We start from the raw sequence: 9,178 nt of genomic DNA, 5'->3' as shown, positions 1-9,178 counted from the left end.
CAGGGCTGCCTTTCGCAGCGATATCGAAACCCTTCCTCAGTCCAAGAGGGCTCTTCTAAGCAGGACGAACTTTGCGTTTAGCTCGAGATTCTGTTCCAGTTCAGGCTCAAAGGCTTTCAGGAGCGGAGAGACAGGGATGTGATCGTGGCGGGGGGTGGGGGAGAGGCATCCTAGACGCCGGGGTATCTTTCTTCCCCCCCCCCCCCGCATCAAGGAGACCGACGGGAAAAGCGGAGGGGGGCTTGCAGGAGGGCGGGTGGGGTCTCTCCACAGCAAGTTCTTCAGCGTCACTTTTGCCTTTCCCCTCTCCCCCCACCCCGAAACAGACTTCTCTGATGGGCTCTCTGGGGCAGGCGCGGGACTAGCAGCCCCTCAGCCCGGCCCGTGACCTCGGTGGCACTTACACCGCCTGCCGGACCGAGGGGAAACCTTTGTGAGCGGGGCGGGGGAAGGGCGGGGCGTCGGCTTGCTGCAGCGACGCGCCCCTGTGCGAGGAGGGTCCGCGGGCGGGCGCGCGCCGCCTTCCCTCCTTTCTTGCGCCTCCAAATCTCTCTCACACACACAGACACACACACGCGCTCAGCATCCCCTGCTTTCCCGCCCTTGCGCTGCCTCGCCGCTCCCCGCCCCGAAGGCGAGCCATAAAACCCGGCGTGGGAACCCCTCCCCGTGCACTCCTCGTCCTTCCAGCGCTCGTGGAGAAGCTCGCCGCTGCCGCTTCGTCCATCCATCCATCCATCCACCCATCCTTTCTTCCTTCCCCCGTCGAGAATTAGGTGAGACGGGGAGCGCGGGAGCGGCGGGGTGGTGGTGGTGGTGCCTAGTGGCTGGGTCACGGGGTTGGTGGGTGTGGAGTTCTTCAGAGTCACTTTTTGCCCCAAGATAAGATCGAGAAAGCCGGTTCGGCCGAATGACTTGAGAACGGGCGGGATGACAACGAGGCGATCGGGAACGACCTATGTTTTGGTGCAAGGGGAGCATCGGAAGCTGACAGCTGCGCCTTGACCCTGCCAAGGGGCCTGGGATGTAACGTGTGTGTGTGTGTGTGTGTGTGTGTGTGTGTGTGTGTGTGTGTGTGTGTGTTTGTGTGTGTGTGTACGGCTTTGAATCCCTTGGGTACCATCCCCCGTTTCTGGAACGTGGGAATACCCCATACCTACATCCCTTTTCTCCTTGGCACAGGAAGTTGTCCTGGTGCCAGAGGCGTTATTGCCCAGGTACACCGGACCCTGGGGGAAGGGGGTATTCCCTGACACCATGTCTGCTTTATTAAGGCACATGTGCTTTGATGACTGATCATCTGGGAAAGAGATGGCCAGAGCGTGGAGAATGGAAGAGGCATGGATGATTTGTGGGCTCCTATGTGCCAAGTCCATCTCTTGATTACTGAAAGTGTGATTGCTCTTGTGAGTCCTCACAAGCTGACACGTGCTGGAGGTGATGGGAATATTCTTTGCCAGACTTTAGTCTCCAAGCAGATCCTCTCCTTTGATCTCTTGGACATATTTGAGGTTTCACTTGATTTTGCTTTTGTCTGAATACAGAACCTGGGTTTGTAATGGGATGTGCAACGGAAAGAGCAGGCAGGAACAGAGTTATTCCTACTGTAGTAAGTTTTTTTTTTAAAGGCTGACATTCTTATTAGGGAAACGCCTTTATCTGACCAAGTCATAGGGCATGAAGTGCACAAAGCAGAAGATAGTGGTGGCATGAAGAAAAAGTAACTAATGAATCCATTGAGTCTGCATTTAGTCATCATTTATTTTAGATTAAAAGCGAGAAGCAACTACATACATTTAAATTAAGCTCTGAGGGAGCTTCGGGTTGCATCTAGTAGGGCTATGAGCACGAGGAAACAAGCAAACAGTGATGGATTTCCCATATTTTAAAATATAAAATGTATCTGATACTCAGAATTCTCTTTGTCCTTGTGCTTCCTAGATAGAAAACTGGACAAATTGGCATCAAATTACTTTTGATTTTCAAGGGACATGTAATATTTAAGGAAAGTGTTGCCACCTGCCAGTTCATTTCCATGGCTGAGCAGGATTTTGAACCCAGGTCTTCTGAGTCCTAGTCTAACATTCTTGTCTACTACTTTACCCCAGCTCTCAGTGACTGTCAGGGTTCATCCTTCAAAAAAGAAGTCTTTCTCCAGTCTTCCTCCACCCCGTGTCTCCATGGACCAACAGAAATAAAACCTGTGTTGTTAGTGGCGTGATGCTCCTCTTTCCTTCTACACCAGCTTGGCTGTTGTGTTGCATGTGACAAAGGATGATGAACTGGAGCGTGAACTGTATTAATAAACTGTGAGAACTTTCTTTATATAGTTTGTTTCAGGTGAGATGGCAAGAGCAGCAGTTCCTTGTCACTTCCGCACCATGATAATAATAAAGGCATAGTTATGGCACCACTTTGCGGGACAGCCAGGCTTGAGGGAGACACATTCATAGAGTCATGGTTGTGAAGCTACTTCAAGGGAAATTAGGCCTGGGGCCCTACTGACCTGGCCTTTGTCTTATATGGGGTCCACTGTTGAGACGCAGCCAGTGCCCATTGGGCAGAGTGAAGTTGCTGCCTCAGGTAGTCTATTTGGGGTGGCATGAAAGGACAGTATTGCTTGCAGACTCTTATTGGACTCTTATTATTAGATTGTTAGCCGCCTAGAGTGGTCCTTGCTTGACCGGATAGGCGGGATATAAATAAAATAAATAAAAATAAAAAAATATTATTTCCTGTCAACGAGAAGGAGAGTTGCTTGTGGGATTTGCTGCATCAGAAGCCTTGGCTAACTGTCAGTGTTGTATACACAAGGAGCAGAAAATTGTTTAATGTCCAGCTTCAGGTAGCAAAATATCTTGTTCTGGCTCTGAGTGTAGCAGGTACGGGTTCTACAAGACACTTCTGCAGGCTTTGCTCAGAAATGATTACTATTATTACGACCTTCCCTCTGCATACTGTTTGGGTTTTATTTGTAATGGCTCTTCCTACATAAAATCCGATGCTAGTGTGAGCATTCGGTGTCCTCATCAACTGCCTGTGCACATTAAATTCACAGGATTGTCCCCAAAGTTATTCAATGAACACCACAAGGAATATTACAGTCAGGCGTAAATATTAATAACTGGGCTGCTGTGAATTTGGATGGAGTTCAGAAGCCGACCCTCCTGCCACTCCTTGGCATATTTGGGTTATAGCAAACACAGGAATAATTTAATACTGGATTTAATTTTATAGTGCAGAAGGACTTTACGCTGTAAATTGGTTTGGAGTTGTAAAAATGTAAACGTTTTGAAACCTCGTCCCTGTGTGTCTCGTTTAGAAGAAAGTAGCATATATTAGATGTGATATTAAAAGAGCATACTGTTAGCTTAGAAACATTACCAATTAGCTGATTGTTACTTGAATAATGGTCCAAAATTCATTTCTTGTTGGAATGAAAACTTTGGCAATAATTTGCCAAATACAGGCAAGATCTGTTATTTATTCATTTAAATTTGTTTACCTCACCTTTCTATTTAAAAGGGGCCCCAGGTAGCTTATATCATTAAAATGCAATATTTAAAAGCTAAAAACAGTATGTATACAGATAATATGAAATAATTAGACAAATATTATGGTAAATAAAATCAACACTAAAAACACATTTAAAAGCAATGGCTCAACCATCTGTTTTTTTTAAAAAAAAACCCTCTCAGATAGCCAGTCACTAAGAGAAAGCCTCCCTGAAGAGAAAGATCTTCGCCTGCTTGCGGAAGGACAGCAAAGATGGGGCTAGTTTGGCCTCCTGTAGGAGGGAGTTTCAGAGTTTCAAAACATGCCAGTGAAGGTGGTGGGACTGAAAGAAAGGTCTCCCTTGATGATATTAACAGCTGGGCAGGCTAGTGAGATTTGAGTAAGGTACTTTCTGTCTGAAGGACTACAAGCCACTAGAAGACTCAGTGAACATTTTCAGGTTACAACAGTCTCTTATCATGTCACAATACCTCCACTGCAAATTAAATCTTCAAGAATTAACAGTTCCATCCATAGCCTAATAAACTGGAAGCTTTAGATTGCAAACAGATCAAATCACATTAATTTATGTTCAATACTGTTCAGCAGGGGATGATGGAAAGTCTTTGGGTCTGAATCTGAAGTCTGAGTCCAGGTGTTTGGTATCAAGTCCTGTGTCCCAAGTCTGAGTCCCTATTAGAAACAAACCTTTTTCCCCAGAAAAAAAAAGAGAGGAAGGGGTGGGTGGGTTCCAAGTCACATGTCAAGTTCAAGTCATGGGGGGGGGGAACTGAGTCGAGTCCGCATCAAATCACTGGTGCAACTTAAGTGTGGTGTGATGGATAGTGTGATGGGCTAAGACTCGCGAGAACAAAGTTTGAATCCCCATTTGGCCATGGAAACTCATGGGTAGGTGGAGGGAGAGGAATTGGTAAAACTACTCATTAAGTATCTCAGTAAACCTCGAAAGCCCTATTAAGGTTGTTATAAGTCAGTTTCGACAGCACAGAACACACAAGAAAAGAAGAACAACCAAAAAGTAAAAACAAAGAGAAGACTGAGAGACTCTTACCCTTATGACTTCAAACGGCAAGGTAGTCTAACAATCCCCCTTCTACCCAGAGTCCCTCATGGCTGTTTCTGCCACCTGCCCGTTCTGCTGTCACATCGGCTTATCATTCTTTCTTACACAAGCAAGTGCACATGCCGGTTGTTTGTTAAAGCTGCCACAATAGTGTACCTGTTTGTATATTTGCAGCTATTTTATGCCTCGGCAGTGGAGCTAGAACAGTGAAGGTGGGTGGGTAACAGCCTGGCAGCCAGCAAGTGTGAGGGCAGTTGGTTTGGAAGGAGAGCTCTGCACGCTGCAGCTCAGATTTAGAACCTCCCCAGAAGCACAATTAAATTTCTTCAAATCTCCAGTAGTCGTTGTATAAATCCAGAATGGAAAGGATTAGTTCCTTGCTTTCATTTGCTTCTTTTCCTGGTAAAAGCTGTTCATCCACTCTAGGTTCACCTTGGTGGTTTAACTTCAAACATGCTGGATCTGTGAAATGACAGGAAGGGTCTTTGATGTATGTTTGTTTGTTTGTTTGTTTGTTTGTTTGTTTGTTTGTTTGTTTCTTTCTTTCTTTCTTTCTTTCTTTCTTTCTTTCTTTCTTTCTTTCTTTCTTTCTCTCTTTGTTTCTTCAGGGGTTGGGAGAACTGGAATTCAGAGTGGATTTGCCAGGTTCGGAGAAGGCTTTGAGCGTTTCAGTTCCACTGCACAAAAATATGCCAGATACACCTTGAAGGTGTGTGAGCACCAGATGCTCAGTTGGACTGCAATGAATTCCACATCTGTCGACTGCTCACCCTGGTTTCTTGCCCATATACCTACAGATCCATGTATACACGCAATCACTTTGCATGAATCGGGTGTTATAAAGATAGTTGCTCCATCTTAAAGACACAAATAGGAGAAAGTAAAGGTTTGGAGCCACTGTCTGAGATAAACTGATATGCGGTGCATGAGAGCCTATGAGGTCCACCAAGGCCCAAAGGGCAGCCTTGAAACTGGGCCATTTACCAACTCTCGGTGTGTGTAATCATGAACCTTTTTGAGAGAACTATGGGAATTTGGGTCAATTAGCTTTATCAACAAATAACTGACCTTGTTGTTAAGTGAAGTATAAGAAAAATCACGTCAAGCCATGTGTTTCAGGGGCTGGAACTGAAGAGCTGAAATGGGCTGTTGCAAGTGTTCATTATTTACAGCTGCTATAAATGGTTTAAGGCTACTGTTACAACCATCTCATAATTCGGTCCAGAATGGACTCTAATATGTCAGACTAGAGGCATGAGTAGAATTTTAAAATGTACTTTTCTTTCTTCCCTTTCCCCCTTTTTTTTTTCAAGGGAAGAGCTTTTAAAAAGAAAGTTCCAGTGTAAAGACCAAAGTTCTGGGAAGCCCTGTCCCAAAAGCATTCATTTCACCACCTTAGGACTCAGCCACCTCAGACTGTTTTCTGTATAGATTCAGCCTGACCTGCCCCGGACTGTTGGAAGGAGAGGAACAGCATAGGTAGAGTGTGCACATCCAGAGAAGGTATTCTCTTCCAACCTGGAAACCTTAATACTGTTTGGACTACATATCTCATCTCTTTGGACCTTGTGGGAAGGAGCCTGGTAGTTACAGTCTAAATATTTTGAAGACTCCAAGGTGTAGCAGCCTTCTGTATCCTGCATATTGTTTTTCTGTGGGGTTTTTTTTTAGGAGGGAGAGTCACTTTTCTTACCCATTCCTCTGTCAACACAGTCTTCCTTAGTACACAGCTTAATACTTACCAGCCTTCAAGAAGGCTCTTATCTATTTCACAAAGCTGAGCGGAATAATGTCTTGGTGAAAAATGTTTCCCATTACTTGTATTCATAGTTAGTATGAGGTCTGAGGAGGAGTTGCGTCTGCTGAGGGAAAGAGCAGCTCCACAGTCAAATGTGTTTCAAGATGTGGGTGGCTTATACATTGTAAAGGTAACTAGAAACAGAACTTATAATTCCATCCTGCTACAGGAACATCAACACAACCACACCACCAGCGCTGTTCTGCCAAACCTCTTTTGTTTCCATGTTTTCTCTCCCCTTTGAATTGACAGAATAACACGTGTTTGGACTAATTTTAGTGACTCTTTTGTAGGTGGGGCTGCTTTGCACTGTTCTTTCACAGTTTAATTTAAGCACAAAATGAACACAGTGTTGCCACCTACACAGGCTGCACTAAGACTAGGTTAGGAGGCCGATGGAAGACTCTTTATCAGCCAGGAACTCCAGCTGCATGTAGAGGATCAATTTGACAGCTGCAGTTTGAGGAAGGCTCTCCTGTGGCTTTCATTGTGACTTCCAGAAAGACTAACACAATTCGACGTGACCCCCATCCCACAATACCTGAAGAAGTGGGCTGCAGTGCACAAAAGCTTATGCCAAATAAAATGTGTTAGTCATTGAGGTATAACCTGACTTGCTGCTTTTGGTATGATATACAAATATAGGTATTCCAATCACAGGGACAGCCTTGAGGTGAGCAAGCTGGGCAGCCGTCCAGGGCATGGAGCTGAGAGGGCTTCCTAGCAGAGCTCATTCATTGTGGGTTTTTTTTTTCCAATGTCCTATTAAAAGATAGGAAAAAATGCTCCAAAAATGGTGTGTCTGTGGAGGGGGGGGGGAATTGAAAGTAGAGCCTGTGGTGCTGCTGCTGTGTCTTGTGGTGGACCACCGATGTTCAGAATGTAGCTTTCAGAGCTTTGGCTTGGTCAAACTTTAGCACAGTGACTGAGAAAGGTTTCAAGCCATATTGTCTGTCATGGATAATATAATTATCCCTCGGGAGTAACTAATCACACAGGGCAGAGGGCTTTTTGGATGCCCTAGGTATCTCACTTTCATAAACATTACTGAGGAAAAGCCTGGGTGTGGCACGACTTGTTACCATGGTGATATGTCGTAGTCCTGAGGGAGCCATGTACTGTGGGAACCCTGCAAAGCTGCAGGGCTGCTGGAAGAGAAGAACTGGGAGACGTTGAGGCCAAGTTCCTGCAAAACAAGGTGCTCCCTTGGTTCAGTTGCTTTGTGTCCCATCAGCCCCTCCACAGTGGTCTTTATTCATACTGGCCAGAAGAAACAGCCATAGACACATGCCCCATGTGTACAGCCAGTCTACACAACCCAAGATAGTGCATAGCTGTGTAGGAGACGCACAAAGGGCCAATTAAATGAGTAATTTAAATTGGTGTGTTCCTTTGTACTTTCTTTCCCAGGATGTTTCTTTGATACTGATTATAATTCTGTGTGATACACTGTTGACCTAAGACTGGCCGCATAGATCTCTTGAGTTAGGTAAGTGGCTACAGAGCCAGAGGCTGGAAGTTTTATCGAGGAAACCGTGGAAAAGGTCATAATCAACAGGATCGCTCATCATAATCCTCATCATCATTTACCTAGTTTATAAGCACAGAATTGTTTAAAATCATGCTGCTGATCTAAACCTTCTGATGAGTGAGGACCTCACATTGCAGCTGCCTATAGATTTTTAAAATGCATGTAAGAGGATAGGACTAAAATGCATGCCAGGTGTATGTTGTGGGGGGAGCTTGTGTGCTTTGCAGATTCACTCTCTGGATGGAGTTGGGAAGGAATCCTGGCTGTCTCTTCGGGCCAGTGTGACTAAAGGTTTTCCCAAATGGTTGTTGTGGGTTTTCCGGGCTGTTTGGCCACATTCTTAAAAACACGACCAAGTAGTGCAGAAAACCCACAACAACCATCGGATCCCGGCCGTGAAAGCCTTCAAGAATACAGTTTCCCCAAACTTTCGTGGCCAGTTAGGGTTGACAGTATTGGGCTGCGTGGATCACTGATGATCAAACTCAGTGTAAGGTATCTTCTTCCCTTTATTGGGAGGTGGATTCTTCCAGAACCCCACAGAACAACAGCCAGGAGCTCCAGCAAAAACCTCCTATGCCCATTTCTTGAAAATGACCCTCCAGACAGGAGAACTACCATATTGCTGTGTCTCCTACACCTAACATGCCCTGCTTGTTGCAACAGGGGACCACAGCCAATACTGTGAGGTGCATACAATTACAAAGGATTGATCCAAATTGTACCCTCCTCTGCCAGAGACTCAGAAGATGGCCCCGGTGAAGCATGTGTTCAGTTTCATAGAGTTATTTAGCCTCTTAATACAGTACTGCTTTCGGAAACCCCTTAGCAAGACCAGTCTCTCTCTCTCTCTCTCTCTCTCTCTCTCTCTCTCTCTCTCTCTCCCCCCCCCCCTCTCTCTGGCTTCTGTCGTGGGCAAAGGGTGCTGGGGTCTGAGGCATTTGTCTTTGCTGGTCAGTGGTGCTCTCTTAAATGAACTCTTTGGCCCATGAATGTCCAAAGGACAAAGATGTGATCATGGAAGAAGCCCCGTTGATGTCAACAATGAGTAGAGCAGGGCTGTGCAGTGCAACAGATGGTGCCCAACGATCTGAGAAATCTCACTGTTCTCTGCATTTTTCCACTTGGTGAGTTTTTAAAATGCAAGCACGGAGCAGAAAAATCAAAGTGCAAACTGGTTGAGAAAGACAAGGGTAGCTCAAAAGATTACTACCTCTCAGAATTGTTTTTACTCTAGAACAGAGTGACTGAAATCCAGAGTAGGCCCATT

At 45.5% G+C, this 9,178-nt stretch overlaps 1 protein-coding gene across 1 annotated transcript in view; it reads left to right on the top strand.

The window, feature by feature from the left end:
- The first annotated feature begins 375 nt into the window (after nt 1–375).
- CACNG5 (calcium voltage-gated channel auxiliary subunit gamma 5) overlaps nt 376–9,178 on the top strand; it is a 50,400-nt gene continuing 41,597 nt past the window's right edge. Inside the window, exon 1 of the mRNA XM_072991028.2 lies at nt 376–776. The gene's annotated coding sequence lies outside the window, so the exon portion shown is untranslated. The remainder of the gene's footprint in view (nt 777–9,178) is intronic.

Source organism: Pogona vitticeps, chromosome 2 (assembly GCF_051106095.1).
Source record: "Pogona vitticeps strain Pit_001003342236 chromosome 2, PviZW2.1, whole genome shotgun sequence".
In the NCBI taxonomy this organism is placed as follows: Eukaryota; Metazoa; Chordata; class Lepidosauria; order Squamata; family Agamidae; genus Pogona; species Pogona vitticeps.
Note: the sequence above shows the minus strand (reverse complement) of the source record. Positions and strands in the feature narration are given on the sequence as shown.